Below are 17,481 nucleotides of genomic sequence, written 5' to 3'. Positions count from 1 at the left end.
CGAGTCCGTATGAGTCTTCATCAAAAGGCTGGGATGGTGGAGGCAGTGTTAGATAGATACCAGCGACAGCACGGATGATTGGGAAATGAGCATCCATATACAGAGATTAGACCGTGTTAGAACTAGAAATCTCGCCAGATAAGAGTTAAAAATCTCAACAAAATAGGATTATAATAGTTCTTTTACTGTGGGGAAATTGAAAGCGACAGCTGCCAGCGGGGACAAGTATGAGTTTTGCCTTCCCGCTGGTACCCTTCCAAGCTGAACGGGTGATTGTATTGTTTCGCAGCCCCCGGACAGTGCAAGAGGCTCAATGCCCCAGCAGTGAGTACCTCCAGGGCACGCCCAGCCCTGACTGACACCTCGGTGACGTAAGCCCTATTTTCCTTCACAGAGCGGAATTTGACAGTGAGGATGAGTTGCGGTGCTGAACTGTCTCACAGGTTGGTGCAAACATTAGAGAATATGCTTCAAATTAGAAACAACCCATTATTAGTAGTCTTTGTAGACTTGGGATGCAGTGAAGCTGGAAGGGACACTTGTTTTTACCTGATGAATGTAAAATATTTAGTTTTTCTTCCCCACCCAAAGACTAAAATTCAGCTTTTACACTGCTGCCTGGATGTGGAATGCATCCTCGGAGGAATAATTTTCAGCCACAAGAACAAAAAAAATCTCATTCTGTTTTGCGAACATTGTTAAACTGTGAAATATATTGGTTTATTGCTTGTAAGTGACTGTTAAGAGGGAAATAATGAAATCTGTAGCTGCGGGGGGGAAGCATAGAATTGTAGTATAAGTTCAAAGATGTGTGATGTTTGCTTTTCGTTTAAAAATACAGTAAAACGTACCAATTTAAAAAAATAGAAAGAAAAGACAACGGTGCATTATATATTTTGCATTTCGTGTTTTAAACGTGTTTGCAAAATTTAGTTTCGTTTCTCCAAATTCCAGTTCTGGTTTTCTTTCTTTGACCGTCAGATTGCGTAAAATCCAACCACACGTTCATTGAGATACTCCTGAAGCTTTTCTGGGGGTTGTTGTGGCTCTGGGTTTTTTTTTTTGGCACGTTGTCATGGATTCCTATAAACCGCTGGCAGCGGCTAACGATGCGAGTCACGGTTAGGTCGCCCCTCTTTGTCCAGCCCGCAGAAACAGATTAGTCTTTCGCTGGCTGGCAGCAAGTGGAGCTATTTAGATCATTTTCTTCCTGGCCCCTTGTGGCACCTCTCCCAAATCACTTATTTATTTATTTTCTTAACAGACTGTCGGAGGACAACCCACGTTCCGAGTGAAGCAGCATTTGTGAACGTTGGCATTTGTGTGTGTGTGTGTGTGGGCAGCATAAAAGGTAAGATTTTTTTTTGAAGAGGCGTGTTCAATCTTTTTTCTTTGGGGAAAAAAAATACATCTATATAGCGTTGTGAGCGGGCTGGATTGAAGTGTACAATGGGCAGCTGCTGACTATAGTCTGTCACCAGAATTGGGGGCGTCACGTCGAGGTCCCTACAATGTGGAGGAGCGCTAATTTGGGCAGATAGCTGGCTCAGTGAGAACAGTGAAGAGCTGTTACCCTGACAGTGAGGGGGACATCTTCAGCCGGGGGAAACTTTGTGAGGCGCGCGTTATCGCTCAGGGTGTTGTCCGTCATACCTGCTGCTGAGGACCCCCACCAGTGGCGGACTCCGCGTTCGACACCTTCACCCTTGTTATTGTGTTCAGACCGCGCGAAGCTTTTGGCTGCTCGCAGCATTTCTGTCATAGTTTCACGCGCAATCTAAGATATAGTCTAAAAGATAGATTTAAGAGGAAGTATGGCTACTGGTGTGGCAAAAAGCAGCGTATTCTTGAATTCAAGCGGCTGCTTGGCAGCTTGGCGATGTCTCCCATCATTTTCACCCGGCCGCTTTAAATCCCCTGTGTTCGGAGTTTGGGTTTAAATGCCAGCCGAGCTCGGTCCACCCGGTCGGTTTGGACATTGGCAGGGCAGCCCGCACGGGCAGCATAGATACCAGCAATGTGTTCAGATAAAACAATTGGAGGAGAAGCAAGCGTGCACCGCAGCTTGTTGAAAGAGCTCATCTGATCGCTGCACGAATGCAAGTGAGCAGTCTGTTGCGTAGCAACCTGGCATTTAACTCTTTCTTTGTTAACTATTTTTCGCGGATGTGATTTTCTGCAAATTGCTCCAGCATTTACCCTTCGTGCTTCGAAATGACAAGATTATCTGAAATTAATTACTTGAAGTAACAAACGTTTGAGTTCCTTTGTAATATGCGCCACAATTCAACTCCAAATGCGCGTTTCAGATTGGGTTATTTATCTGTTTAATAAAATGGACCCACTAAAGGTGCTACCAAGAGGTGCTGCCACGCTTATTTTTGAAAGTGTATATTGAAAACCTTCTCCAACTTAGCCGATTTTTAAGATGAATCTTAACACTGTTGTAATACAGATGCAAATTTGAGTCACAAACTTATTCGATTTGAATATTTCAAAGTGTTAAGCAATTTAGATTCTTAACTAGAATACGATAATTACACAAGTGTTGTTGGCTATGAAGCAAAAAGACATGCAATGATATTTCAGACCTTTTCACCCATCATCAGTTCTGATGAAGGGTCATATATCAGTAATGTCATAATGTCTTTTCTCCTGTTACCTAATTCTGAAGTGTATTTGCAGTATTTTTGGTTTTATTTCATATTTCCATTAACCACAGGCTTGTATTTAGAAGTTAGACTTTTAGCCAGTTAGGCTGTTGATAGTTGCAGGAAAGGTTAAACTCCCTGGGCCAACCTTATTCTTAAAAAAAAGCTTTCAACTCCTGCACTGATTTGAAGCACTAATATTACAGTAATACAACCACTTGTGTCAGGACGGGCATTGACACTCTTAAACTCTTCATTATGAAAACAGTCATCTGCCTGTGTATGCATGTATCTCTTTATTTCTCTGTTCTTCACCCCAACTAACTTGAACTTGATTTTTTTCTCTCCCTCTTCTCTCCTTTTCTCTGAAATTGTAAGATTTATTTCTCCTCATCACCCTCCTTGTAGCAGGTTTGGAGATTCTGCTTCATTGGGCCTGCTGCTTGAATGCATTTAAATTAAACATAAAGGACATTGCCCACCTGCTCCCCTCCCCACCCCCATCAAATGTCTGCCTTCTGTGACAACTCTTATCTCCTCTTTACTTCTGACCTGACATCAAATAGTAGATGGACCCCTACACACATGTATACTGGCAATGTATGCTGTATGAAGAGGCATATACTTCTGTATGTGTTGGAACCTGACACATGATGTAGTCATTGGAAATTATTGTCTTTCACATAGCACAGATTCCTGCGTAAGTACATTCTGTTTGCTTACATTGTTGGTGTTTCATTGAATCTTTGTAATGATAGTGAAATATGGATGAGGAGGGCCTGCAATGTTCTTGTGTTGAGAGGAGGCAGAGGTTTTGGAGCAACGCTCATGGATAAGCCTGTTAATTTCTATTTTATTTTACATAATTTTGCAGGTGAGGAATTGTCATGAGGCCATATCTCACTTTTTTAATAGACTGTGTAGGTTGAAGCAATGCTGGATTCTGGTTCAGTGTGTTGATTGAATAAAGTAATTCTACATTAAGTATTATGTTCACAAAACAAAACTTTTAATAATTTGGACAGCTACTGCAAAAAAAGGATTTTTGTCCCTTGGCTTCAGAACCACTGAAAGAAAATTGGAGCCTTCCTTCAGCAAGCAAATTAAAGCTTTTTTTGTTTAATGTTCTCTTTCCCCTTCCTGTTACCCAGCCAGCAAGTTGTCTTTGCTAAATTAGCCATTTTAAATTAAGCCTTCCAGTGATGCGCAAGTGACGTTCTTAAGCTGGCAGTTAAGCTCTCTTGTCAGAAGAAAGCTCCAATGTCTGACAGTTGCTTTTCTTATTTTATATATATTATAATACAACGATCCCTTTTGAAAAAGCAGTGTTTTAAAATATGGTCCTTTTGTCAGATATTTTATTTAGTGTAGATTGTAATTGTAACTGAGCTGTTTGCTAATGGCACTGGCTTCAGTTCTCTTCCTGATTTTTGGCTGCCATACTGGCAGAAACTTGGAGTTGGAGTTAGGGGTGGAGCTGCAGAACCAACTTTGTACAAACTGCGAAGTTCTGATATTCAGGTTCTATTTAAGAAAAAAATACAGAAGTTCCAAATTTCAGAAGTGAACTCTCTAAATGTAAATATTGGGAAGAGAATGTTTTTCTGTGGATGTTCAAATCATTTGCCAATTAAATTTAAATACTAAACTTATGATATAAAAACAGGAAATGCTGGAAGAGAAGACTCTTCAAGAAGGGTCATACAGACTTGAAACCTTAACTCTGTTTCTCTCTCCACAGATGCTGTCAGATCTGCTGAGTTTTTCCAGCATTTTCTGTTTTTATTTCAGATTTCCAGCATCCACAGTATTTTGCTTTTATCTTATGATCGGATATGTTGGAATTAGAGAAAAATTAATATTTTTCAAGTCAAACCTCTTCAGTAGAAAGAACCATCATATTTATTGTACAGTTTGTTTACAATAACATTAAAATGGAGAAAAAAATTGCCCTTGACACTCATTTCCTATCATGCCACTCTATAGATCCTTTAGCTCATAAATACAAATAAATCAGTGCACTTTTCATGATTAATCCTACTGCTCAGTGTCAGAATGCACTCAGTGTTCAGAATGTGCTAATAAACCTGACAGCATGCTTTGTCTTTACATTCACTGTTACGTTTACCCTTTGCTGACATGAGCTGATGGGGAAAAAAAACAATTGAATAAGAGCTAAGCATGCATAATTTATTTTCATTAAAATTCTTGCAGTCATTAGGGCATCTATTTCTTGAGTTCAGTTGCACATTAGAGATGCCAGTCCAATGACTGCATGCTGTTACTTACAGATATTTGTGTCTGTTGTCACATAGCATTTCATATTCTTTCCTGGAAATAGTTTGCATAAAATAAATATCAGCATTTAATCATCTGTAACTGAATCTTTAATGGAATGAACTTGAGCAACATATTCAACCTTTTAGACAATATCGCAGGTTAGAAGTAAAAGTAGGGAAAATCCCAAGATATTCTATAAGTATATCAGTGGGAAGAAGATAACCAGGGAAAGAGTAAGGCCCATTAGGGACCAAAGGGGACAATCTATGGGTGGAGTCAGAGGACATCGGTAGAGTGTTGAACGAATACTTCACATCTGTCTTCACCCAAGAGAATGGGGATGAAGGTATCAAACTCGGGAAGAGAGACTGCGAGGTCCTTGAGCAAATTGATATAGGGAGTGACAAGGTATTGGAGGTGTTGGCAGGCTGAAAAGTGGACAAATCTCCAGGTCTGGATGATTTGTGTCCCAGACTGCTGAGGGAGGCAAGGGAGGAGATCGCAGGGGCTCTGACCCAAATTTTTAATTCCTCTCTGGCCACGGGGGAGGTGCCAGAGGACTGGAGAACAGCTAATGTGGTTCCACTATTTAAGAAGGGTTGTAGAGATAAGCCAGGGAACTACAGGCCAATGAGTGTCACATCAGTGGTAGGGAAACTATTGGAGAAAATTCTGAAGGAGAGAATCTATCTCCACTTGGAGAGGCATTGTTTGATCAGGGATAGTCGGCATGGCTTTGTCAGAGGGAGGTCATGCCTAACAAATTGATTAAATTTTTTGAGGAGGTGACCAGGTGTGTAGATGAGGGTAGTGTAGTTGATGTAGTTTATATGGATTTCAGCAAAGCCTTTGACAAGGTCCCACATGGGATACAGAGTAATTTGATGACGTGGATTCAAAATTGGCTTAGCTGTAGGAGGCAGAGGGTGATGACAGAAGGATGCTTTAGTGACTGGAAGCCAGTGTCCAGTGGCGTACTACAGGGATCTGTGCTGGCCCCCTATTATTCATCATTTATATAAACGACATAGATGACTATGTGGGGGGAGGATTAGTAAGTTTGCGGATGACACAAAAATTGGCCGGGTGGTTAACAGTGAGGTTGAGTGTCTTGGGCTACAGGAAGATATAGACGGGATGGTCAAATAGGCAGATAAGTGGCAGATAGAATTTAACCCTGAAAAGTGTGAGGTGATACACTTTGGAAGGAGTAATTTGACAAGGAAGTATTCAATGAACGGCATGACACTAGGAAGTTCTGAGGGACAAAGGGACCTTGGCGTGTGTGTCCATAGATCTCTGAAGGCGGAGGAGCATGTTAGTGGAGTGGTGAAAAAGGCATATGGGACACTTGCCTTTATCAATCGAAGCATAGATTACAAGAGTAGGGAAGTCATGTTGGAGTTGTGTAGAATCTTGGTGAGGCCACAGCTGGAGTACTGTGTGCAGTTCTGGTCACCACATTATAGGAAGGATGTGATTACACTGGATGGGGTGCAGAGGAGGTTCACAAGGGTGTTGCCTGGGGTGAAACATTTAAGTTATGAAGAAAGGTTGGATAGACTTGGGTTGTTTTCGTTGGAGCAGAGAAGACTGAGGAGCGACCTGATCGAGGTGTACAAGATTATGAGGGGCATGGTCAGGGTGGATAGGGAGCAGCTGTTCCCCTTAGTTGAAGGGTCAGTCACGAGGAGGTACAAGTTCAAGGTGAGGGACAGGAGGTTTAGGGGGATGTGAGGAAAAGCTTTTTTACCCAGAGAGTGGTGACGGTCCGGAATGCACTGCCTGGCAGGGTGGTGGAGGCGGGTTGCCTCACATCCTTTAAAAAGTACTTGGATGAGCACTTGGCACGTCATAACATTCAAGGCTATGGGCCAAGTGCTGGTAAATGGGATTAGGTAGGTAGGTCAGGTGTTTCTCATGTGTCGGTGCAGACTCGATGGGCCGAAGGCCCTCTTCTGCACTGTGAGATTCTGTGAAAATGAGATACAATTGCCAGTGTTTTGATAGCATGCCGGTTTCTAGAAACAGAACTTTGTGCCACACATTTATGTTGGACAGTGCACCCCAGTCTCTGCCAAAATACTGAATATGCATTATTTTATTTTAGGCATTTTTGTACAAATGTTTCAGTTTTTGTTCAACGTTGTTAGTTTACTTTTAGTGTTAAAGGGCATAGACAAACATGAGTATGGTTAATATAGCCACAGATTATATAAGAAGGCATTGCTTTAAATTTAGAAAAGGGGGAATAAAAACAGTGCTTATATTTAACTTTTTTATGGAGTGTATGAGTTAAATCAAAAAAAAACAGCTGAGTTGATTCCTCTCTCAAATTTGAGAGAGTTAGATAAGTACCTGAAGAATAAACAAGGTGGAGAGGTATGACTGGTGTTGTGGGATGTGATACTTCCTAGACACTAAAATCCTGAAACCAACCAGCTGAACTGTAAGTGTGGAAGGAAATTATGTGCAGTAATTGATAGAGAAATAATATTAAAAATCTTAGTATTCCTGAAAGTCGGTAAGTCACCTGGTCTATATGGAATGCATCCTAAGTTGCTAAAAGAAGCAAAGGTAGAAAGCAGTGGCATGATTTGTTGTATGTTGGTTAGTCTAGCTTCGGAATGATTACTGAGATGTTGGCATGTTCAAACAACTGGTTTATTTTATACAACTGAACTATGTACAGCTATTCATGACAAGGTGTTACACTGCTGAAGCCATGAACATTCTCTTCCTCCTCTCCTCTTCAAGTGTTCTCTTACATCAGCATTATGGGAGGTGCTATTTACACAGTCCCACACATTAACGCTTACAAACCCTAATCCCATATTGGTCACAATTTTAATTGGATACAGGAGTAGTGCTGGATGACTGAAGAGTTGATAATTGTTATGCTGCTATTCAAAAAAGACAAGAAGCATTAATCAGGAAAATACAGGCCACTCAGCTCCAACATTGGTGATGGGAAGTTATTGGAAACCATTATCAGGGACAAAATAAACTTTCATTTGGAATGGCACAGGTACATTGGGGAGCGTCAGTATGGTTTTGTTAAAGGCAAATTGTGTCTGATTAACTTGTCTGAATTCTTTGAGGTAACAGAGAAGGTTGATCAAGGTGGTGCACTAATTTTATTTTTACAAATGGACTTTTAGAAGGCAGTGACAGAATGCCGTATGAAGGTTTAAGAAGATGGAGGCCCACCAAATTAAGTGGAAAGTTGTGGTATGGATACAGAATTGACTCAGTGACAGGAAGCAGAGAGTGGTGGTGAACAGATGTTTTTCAGTATAGAAAGTGCTTATATGGTCAGTTTTGGATCTGTTACTTTTGTCTTTTTTTTACCAATCTCAGCTTGATTATAGGGAGCAGCATTTTAAAGTTTGCAGTTGCTATGACACTTGAGAACATAATGAATAGTGCTGAAGATAGTTGTAGACTTCAGATAACATAGACAGGATGGTTAAATGATGGAGTTCCCTGTGGAGAAGTGTGAAGTGATGCATTTTGGGGAGAATAATATAGAAAGACAGTATACTACAAATAGCACAATTTTGAAAATTGCAGACACCTTGGTGTCCATATATACAAATCCTTAAAGGTTGCAGGGCAAGTTGATAAGGCAATTGAAGTATATTGGTTATTTGGCATTATCAATATAGGCATAGATTATAAAAGCAAAGTAATCATGCAAAAACTTTATAAATCACCGGTTAAACTACAGCTGAGGCTCTTTGGATAATTCTGGGTACCACAACTCAGGAAAGATGTAAAAGCCTTAGAAAAAGTACAAAGGAGATTTACCAGGATTTACCAAGGGTGAGAGACTTCAGTTATGGGGACCAGTTATCCTTGAAATAGAAAAGATTAAGAGATGAGCTGTTACAAGTTTTCAAGATGATGAGTGGTTTTGACAGAGTAGGTAGAGAAAAACTATTCCCTCTAGTGAGTGGGTCAATAATGAGAGGCCGTAGAGTTAAAATCATAAGATTGAGAGGGAGAAATGAAAATGGTGGGGGTAAATATGGAATTGCTGAAATTTGAAGAACTCTACCTGAAAGGGAGTTGGACAGGTATTTGAGGATGAGGACCTGAAGAGGGTTACAAACATAAACTGCGGGTGTGGGATGAAGACATGCCATAGGCACAACAGGCCAGATGACCACCTTCTGTACTGTAAGTATCTAAGATTCTAGGAAGTGCCTTTTTGGGTCTTGTATGTTTTTTTGGTTAAAGCAAGGAAAGCTTGTTATGTATTAGCTGTATTACACCCTGCTTTATTATGTGGTTGATGAGAGGGGTGTTCAGTGAAACAATATTATCGGGATGGTTATCTGATGTTCATCTGGTAAAATAGAGAAAAAGATTTGGCTCTTGGAACAGAATTCTAGTTAAGCAAGAGCATTCATGATACAGTGTGACTTGCACCAAAAGTAAATTTCTTTGGGCCATCTCTATTCGGCTGCTGCAACCTTGGCAGGAAACCTGTTACCCTGCCGATCACGACAGTCAATTGGGAGAATTCCTGAGGAAATTTCTCGTGTTCATTTTTGCTGAAGTGATGATTGCTAACTGCCTGAAATATTTTCTACTTTACCTTTTAATTCTGTTTCCAATCTGTTCACCATGATTAGATCCTTTACGAAGGACCAGATATGTTTGGTTAGAACAGGCCCACAAGCAGTTAAGATTATAAGAGTTCCCTTCTGCTGTAACATTTAAATGCAGTCCGATATCCTCCAATCTATTTTTATAGAGGAATATGACATCATTAAATAATACAATGTGAAAGAAACTAACAAGCATCATGTAACTCTGTAGCTTTCTTTGTTGGATATCATTTTCAAATATTATCATATCCTTGTGAGCCACATCCCAGTTTCCATAAGATACTATGCAACTACCCATAATAAACAAGATTGAAGACTTTAATTTCATTAGTACACAGTAATGGAAATAATGTGCTGGTAAGTCAACAAATATGGAAAAGTACAGAAATCTGATTGACAGAAACTTGATGGCTTTGAGAAGGTGCTGGGATCCTCTCTCAAATACTCCTGGATCCAAGACTCCAGATTGAAAATAAAAACAAAACAGAAATGCAGGCACATTCAGAAGGCCAGGCAGTAACTCTGGAGGAAAAAAAAGTTAACACTTAACCTTATTGGTTTCTCTTCAGGTCATATTAGAATTGATGGTTATTCCCAGTGGTTCAGACCTGGCCGACTGACCTTGAGTTAAATGTCTTAAATTAGTTATCAGATGCTTTGGACTAATTTGCTAAGTTTTGTGGTAAGTAAATGTTGTAATTAAAGAAAAGTTTGTTTTAAAATTGGGCATGTTGCTTCATGAATGCAAATAAAAATATGTATATTAAGGCACAAAGGTCCTTTTATTTTTTGATATGATTTTTATATTTATTTAAATTATGGTTGGCTATGAAATGACATTAGTGACCTTGTAGACATTTCAGTTAAGATATGCAAATCATTACCATGATGTTTTTTCTTTGCTATGTTGTGCTGTTTTTCAACACAATTCACCCAAAATTAGCTAAACCAGCCCAAAAGATCAAGGAATTTCGAGCAAAAATTATGTCTAGTGAAAATAGAGATTCTGCGACCTATTAAACTAGTTTAAAAAAACATTGTGCGGGAAGCCGACCCCATCTACAAAACTGGCCATGCCCCAGAGTGAATTAATCACAATGATGAGTTTCTGCTAATTGTGGCCTTTTGCTGGTCTTTGAAGAGATCTTAAAATTAAACATTTTATTTAAGCATAAGGAGGCTAATCGGCATGTTTTAAAAGTAATTTATTAAGATCATTTTTAATTATTTAAAATCAGGTTACTCGCAGGCGGTGGACCAAACACTGACATTTATTTTTTTATGACAACCCAGTTTCAGCTATTAATAAAGTTACATTTGGTTACCACTCTTGTATCAAGGAAGGGTTTTAATGCAAACGTCATTAAAAAAAAATGCCTTAAAACAGTCCACTTGCCCTTGCTCGTGGCAGGCTTTGCGTTTGGCAACATACATATGAGTTTGAGTAGAAATTGAGTCAAAATATTACTTCTCAAAACCAGCAGAATTTGCGCCCAGATCGCTGATTAACATGCAGCAAGAATAATTTGTCACATTAAGGCCTGCTCTTGCCTTCTAAATGTTGTGTAAAATATATCCATAATGGGGAATGTTTTCCTCAAATCTTTTCTAAATCTTTAAATTGCAAATGAAGTGCTCTTGTAGGAATTAAGACCATCTTGCTGGTTGGTGCTGGATTTATTTTTCTCAGAAATAAAAAGGAATTAAGGAACTGAAAATGTATTGTTTTTCTGAAGAGACAAGTCAATAGGCTTTTACGGATTCTTCGTTATCATATCTTCATGCTGTATTTCAGTACAATGCACAATGGTAAATTAAAAATTTGATTGTCATATACACAAGATCTTAAGAATTAAAGTTTGAAAGCTGCAAGTTGTTATATTCAAAGTTTCATGGCTATCATTTGGGATTTGAAATTTGAAGGGATCTGAGAATTTTTCTGGAAGTGTGAATGTTGTTGCTTTGTTTTTATTTTGCCTATCCTTTCACACTGGCTACTAGTGTAAATGGTTTCTTGTGGCTGAAAAGGTATATGTAAAGGACATTTCATTGCTAACAGTAGAACTCAATGATTTGGCTTCAAGGCAAAACTTCAGAAGTGGGACAAGCCAAACCACGTTTGCGTTCTTGCTTAGTGTGATGGTCATTCAGTGACTGGTTGGTTGAACTAAGTGACAGGATAGAAAGAAAATCTTGAATTTGCAAATCACGAGCTCAGGATGTCCAAAAGCATCTTAAAACTAGTGAAGTCTTTTTGGAGTGTTGTGACTGTTTAGTGACTGTTGTGATGTAGGGAACAAAATGGCCATGTAATGCACAGTAGGCTCCCACAAATGGCAATGTGATGATGACTAGATAATTTTTTTAGTGATATTGGTTTAGGAATAAACATTGGCTAGGATACTGGGGGTAACCTCCCTGTTCTTAGATGTATTGACATCCTAGGGAGATGGTGACATAATGGTAATGTCACTGGACTAGTAATCCAGAGGCCCAGCTCATGCTCTGAGGACATGGGTTCAAATCTTATCATGGCAGTTAGTGGAATTTAAATTCAAATAATAAATCTGAAATATAAAGTTAGTCTCAGTAATGGTGACTATGACAGCCAACATTGATTGTGGTAAAAACCCATCTGGTTCTCTAATGTCCTTTAGAGAAGGGAATCTGCCATCCTTACCTGCACTGGCCTACATGTGACTCCAGACTGCCAGCAGGTGGTTGGCAATTGGATATGGGCAACAAATGCTGGCCTTGCCAGTGATGCCCACATCCCATGAAAGAATAAAGAATCATACCTGTTTCAACCACTTTTTTTTATTCTCTCTTGGGATGTGGGTGTTGCTAGGCCACCCCTAATTGCCCTTGAGAAGGTGGTGTTGAGCTGCCATCTTGAAACACTACAATCCATGTGATGTAGGTTCACCCACAGTGCTGTTAGGAAGTGAGTTCCAGATTTTGACCCAGTGACAGTGAAGGAACGGCGATATATTTCCAAGTCAGGATGGTGAGTGGCTTGGAGGGGAACTTGCAGGTGGTGGTGTTCCCATCTATCTGCTGCCTTTGTCCTTCTAGGTGGTAGAGATTGCAGGTTTGGAAGATGCTGTCGAAGGAGCCTTAGTGATTTGCTACAATGCATCTTGTTGATGGTACACACTGCTGCTACAGTGCATCGGCGGTGGAGGGAGTTAATGATTAAGGTGGTGGATGTGGTGCCAATCAAGTGGGCTGCTATGTCCTGGATGGTGTTGTGCCTCTTGAGTGTTGTGGGAGCTGCACTCATCCAGGCAAGTGGAGAGTATTCTATCACACTTCTGACTTGGGCTTTGTAGATGGTGGACAGGCTCTGGGGAGTCAGAATGTCAATTATTTTCTGCAGAATTCCCAGTCTCTGACCAGTTCTTGTAGCCACAGTATTTATATGGCTGGTCCAGTTCAGCTTCTGGTCAATGGTAACCCCCAGGAAGTTGATAGTGAGAGTGCAGACAAGGCTTCAGTTTAATGTTTCATCCAAAGGCTGGCACGTTTGACAGTGCCCACATGATTGTCTGTCTAAATTTTTGTGCTCAAATTTCTGGAGTGGGTCTTGTCACTTGAACCCACAACCTTTGTGACATCCTGAAGCATGCTACATAAATACTAGCTTGTTCTTCCTAAGACTTGGAAGTAAATAGCTTCTTTTTTAATTGCTTTTGTGAAATCAGAAGCTGAACAAATTGAGTTTAAACTTGATAACTAATTATAACATTAGTTAGTTAGTACTAAATTTCATTGTACTTTTATGAGTTAAGTACTATTTGAAGTTGCAAGGTTTATATAATGATGTAAATACCTTAGTGTACAATATTTACATAAAGAAGTACTAACTTGCAATTCATTACATAATTGAAAAAGAGCGGGAGAGGAGAACTGGAGACAAACAGCAGCACCTAAAAGAACGGGAGAGAGGGGGACCCGGAGACAGACAGCAGTACCTAAAAGAGTGGGAGAGAGGGTGACCCGAAGAAAGACAGCAGCACCTAAAAGAGTGGGAGAGAGGGGGACCCGGTGACAGACAGCAGCACCTAAAAGAGTGGGAGAGAGGGGGACCCGGAGACAGACAGCAGCACCTATAAGAACTGGAGAGAGGGGGATACAGAGACAGACAGCAGCACCTATAAGAACTGGAGAGAGGGGGACCCGGAGACAGACAGCAGCACCTATAAGAACGGGAGAGAAGGGGACCCGGAGACAGACAGAAGCACCTATAAGAATGGGAGAGAGGGTGACCCGGAGAAAGACAGCAGCACCTAAAAGAACGGGAGAGAGGGGGACCCGGAGACAGACAGCAGCACCTATAAGAGTGGGAGAGAGGGGGACCCGGAGACAGACAGCAGAACCTATAAGAGTGGGAGAGAGGGAGACACGGAGACAGACAGCAGCACCTAAAAGAACGGGAGAGAGGGGGACCCGGAGACAGACAGCAGCACCTATAAGAACGGGAGAGAAGGGGACCCGGAAACAGACAGCAGCACCTAAAAGAGTGGGAGAGAGGGGGACCCGGAGACAGACAGCAGCACCTATAAGAACGGGAGAGAAGGGGACCCGGAGACAGACAGCAGCACCTAAAAGAGTGGGAGAGAGGGGGACCCGGAGACAGACAGCAGCACCTAAAAGAGTGGGAGAGAGGGGGACCCGGAGACAGACAGCAGCACCTATAAGAACTGAAGAGAGGGGGACCCGGAGAGAGACAGCAGCACCTAAAAGAACGGGAGATAGGGAGACCCGGAGACAGATAGCAGCACCTATAAGAACGTGAGAGAATGGGACCCGGAGACAGACAGCAGCACATAAAAGAGTGGGAGAGACGTGGACCCGGAGACAGACAGCAGCACCTATAAGAGCGGGAGAGAGGGGGACCCGGAGACAGACAGTAGCACCTTTAAGAACAGGAGAGAGGGGGACCCGGAGACAGACAGCAGCACCTAAAAGAACGGGAGAGAGGGGAACCTGGAGACAGACAGCAGCACCTAAAAGAGTGGGAGAGAGGGGGACCGGAGACAGACAGCAGCACCTATAAGAACTGGAGAGAGGGGGACCGGGAGACAGACAGCAGCACCTAAAAGAAAAGGAGATAGGGGGACCCGGAGACAGACAGCAGCAGCTATAAGAACGAGAGAGAAGGGGACCCGGAGACAGACAGCAGCACCTAAAAGAGTGGGAGAGAGGGGGACCCGGAGACAGACAGCAGCACCTATAAGAACGGGAGAGAAGGGGACCCCGAGTCAGACAGCAGCACCAAAAAGAGTGGTAGAGTGGGGGACCCGGAGACAGACAGCAGCACCTATAAGAACGGGAGAGAAGGGGACCCGGAAACAGACAGCAGCACCTAAAAGAGTGGGAGAGAGGGGGACCCGGAGACAGACAGCAGCACCTATAAGAACGGGAGAGAAGGGGACCCGGAGACAGACAGCAGCACCTAAAAGAGTGGTAGAGAGGGGGACCCGGAGACAGACAGCAGCACCTAAAAGAGTGGGAGAGAGGGGGACCCGGAGACAGACAGCAGCACGTATAAGAACTGAAGAGAGGGGGACCCGGAGAGAGACAGCAGCACCTAAAAGAACGGGAGATAGGGAGACCCGGAGACAGATAGCAGCACCTATAAGAACGTGAGAGAATGGGACCCGGAGACAGACAGCAGCACATAAAAGAGTGGGAGAGACGTGGACCCGGAGACAGACAGCAGCACCTGTAAGAACGGGAGAGAAGGGGACCCCGAGACAGACAGCAGCACCAAAAAGAGTGGGAGAGAGGGGGACCCGGAGAGAGACAGCAGCACATATAAGAGTGGGAGAGAGGGGGACCCGGAGACAGACAGCAGCACCTATAAGAACTGGAGAGACGGGGACCCAGAGACAGACAGCAGCACTTAAAAGAATGGGAGAGAGGGGGACCCGGAGACAGACAGCAACACCTATAAGAGCGGGAGAGAGGGGGACCGGAGACAGACAGCAGCACCTATAAGAAGAGGAGAGAGGGGGACCCGGAGACAGACAGCGGCACCTAAAAGAACGGGAGAGAGGTGGACCCGGAGACAGACAGCAGCACCTATAAGAGCGGGAGAGAGGGGGACCCGGAGACAGACAGTAGCACCTTTAAGAACAGGAGAGAGGGGGACCCGGAGACAGACAGCAGCACCTAAAAGAACGGGAGAGAGGGGGACCTGGAGACAGACAGCAGCACCTAAAAGAGTGGGAGAGAGGGGGACCGGAGACAGACAGCAGCACCTATAAGAACTGGAGAGAGGGGGACCGGGAGACAGACAGCAGCACCTAAAAGAAAAGGAGATAGGGGGACCCGGAGACAGACAGCAGCACCTATAAGAACGGGAGAGAAGGGGACCCGGAGACAGACAGCAGCACCTAAAAGAGTGGGAGAGAGGGGGACCCGGAGACAGACAGCAGCACCTATAAGAACGGGAGAGAAAGGGACCCCGAGACAGACAGCAGTACCAAAAAGAGTGGTAGAGAGGGGGACCCGGAGACAGACAGCAGCACCTAAAAGAGTGGGAGAGAGGGGGACCCGGAGACAGACAGCAGCACCTATAAGAACTGGAGAGAGGGGGACCCGGAGACAGACAGCAGCACCTAAAAGAACTGTAGAGAAGGTAACCGGGAGACAGACAGCAGCACCTATAAGAGCGGGAGAGAGGGGGACCCGGAGACAGACAGCAGCACCTATAAGAACTGGAGAGACGGGGACCCGGAGACAGACAGCAGCACCTATAAGAACGGGAGAGAAGGGGACCCGGAGACAGACAGCAGCACCTAAAAGAACGGGAGATAGGGAGACCCGGAGACAGATAGCAGCACCTATAAGAACGTGAGAGAATGGGACCCGGAGACAGACAGCAGCACATAAAAGAGTGGGAGAGACGTGGACCCGGAGAAAGACAGCAGCACCTATAAGAACGGGAGAGAAGGGGACCCCGAGACAGACAGCAGCACCAAAAAGAGTGGGAGAGAGGGGGACCCGGAGAGAGACAGCAGCACATATAAGAGTGGGAGAGAGGGGGACCCGGAGACAGACAGCAGCACCTATAAGAACTGGAGAGACGGGGACCCAGAGACAGACAGCAGCACTTAAAAGAATGGGAGAGAGGGGGACCCGGAGACAGACAGCAACACCTATAAGAGCGGGAGAGAGGGGGACCGGAGACAGACAGCAGCACCTATAAGAAGAGGAGAGAGGGGGACACGGAGACAGACAGCGGCACCTAAAAGAATGGGAGAGAGGTGGACCCGGAGACAGACAGCAGCACCTATAAGAGCGGGAGAGAGGGGGACCCGGAGACAGACAGTAGCACCTTTAAGAACAGGAGAGAGGGGGACCCGGAGACAGACAGCAGCACCTAAAAGAACGGGAGAGAGGGGGACCTGGAGACAGACAGCAGCACCTAAAAGAGTGGGAGAGAGGGGGACCGGAGACAGACAGCAGCACCTATAAGAACTGGAGAGAGGGGGACCGGGAGACAGACAGCAGCACCTAAAAGAAAAGGAGATAGGGGGACCCGGAGACAGACAGCAGCACCTATAAGAACGGGAGAGAAGGGGACCCGGAGACAGACAGCAGCACCTAAAAGAGTGGGAGAGAGGGGGACCCGGAGACAGACAGCAGCACCTATAAGAACGGGAGAGAAGGGGACCCCGAGACAGACAGCAGCACCAAAAAGAGTGGTAGAGAGGGGGACCCGGAGACAGACAGCAGCACCTAAAAGAGTGGGAGAGAGGGGGACCCGGAGACAGACAGCAGCACCTATAAGAACTGGAGAGAGGGGGACCCGGAGACAGACAGCAGCACCTAAAAGAACTGTAGAGAAGGTAACCGGGAGACAGACAGCAGCACCTATAAGAGCGGGAGAGAGGGGGACCCGGAGACAGACAGCAGCACCTATA

General features: G+C 43.8%; 1 protein-coding gene across 6 annotated transcripts in view; it reads left to right on the top strand.

Annotated features, from left to right (window-relative positions):
- Positions 1 to 384: 384 nt before the first annotated feature.
- The window catches only part of chl1b (cell adhesion molecule L1-like b), a 954,137-nt gene continuing 937,040 nt past the window's right edge, over positions 385 to 17,481 (top strand). For all 6 annotated transcript variants that reach the window (XM_078543741.1, XM_078543742.1, XM_078543744.1 and 3 more), the window contains exons 1-2: positions 385 to 443; positions 1,265 to 1,351. The gene's annotated coding sequence lies outside the window, so the exon portion shown is untranslated. The remainder of the gene's footprint in view (positions 444 to 1,264; positions 1,352 to 17,481) is intronic.

The sequence above is a fragment of the Cetorhinus maximus genome, chromosome 6 (assembly GCF_964194155.1).
Source record: "Cetorhinus maximus chromosome 6, sCetMax3.hap1.1, whole genome shotgun sequence".
Classification (NCBI taxonomy): Eukaryota; Metazoa; Chordata; class Chondrichthyes; order Lamniformes; family Cetorhinidae; genus Cetorhinus; species Cetorhinus maximus.
This window is presented reverse-complemented; position numbering and strand designations above follow the sequence as displayed.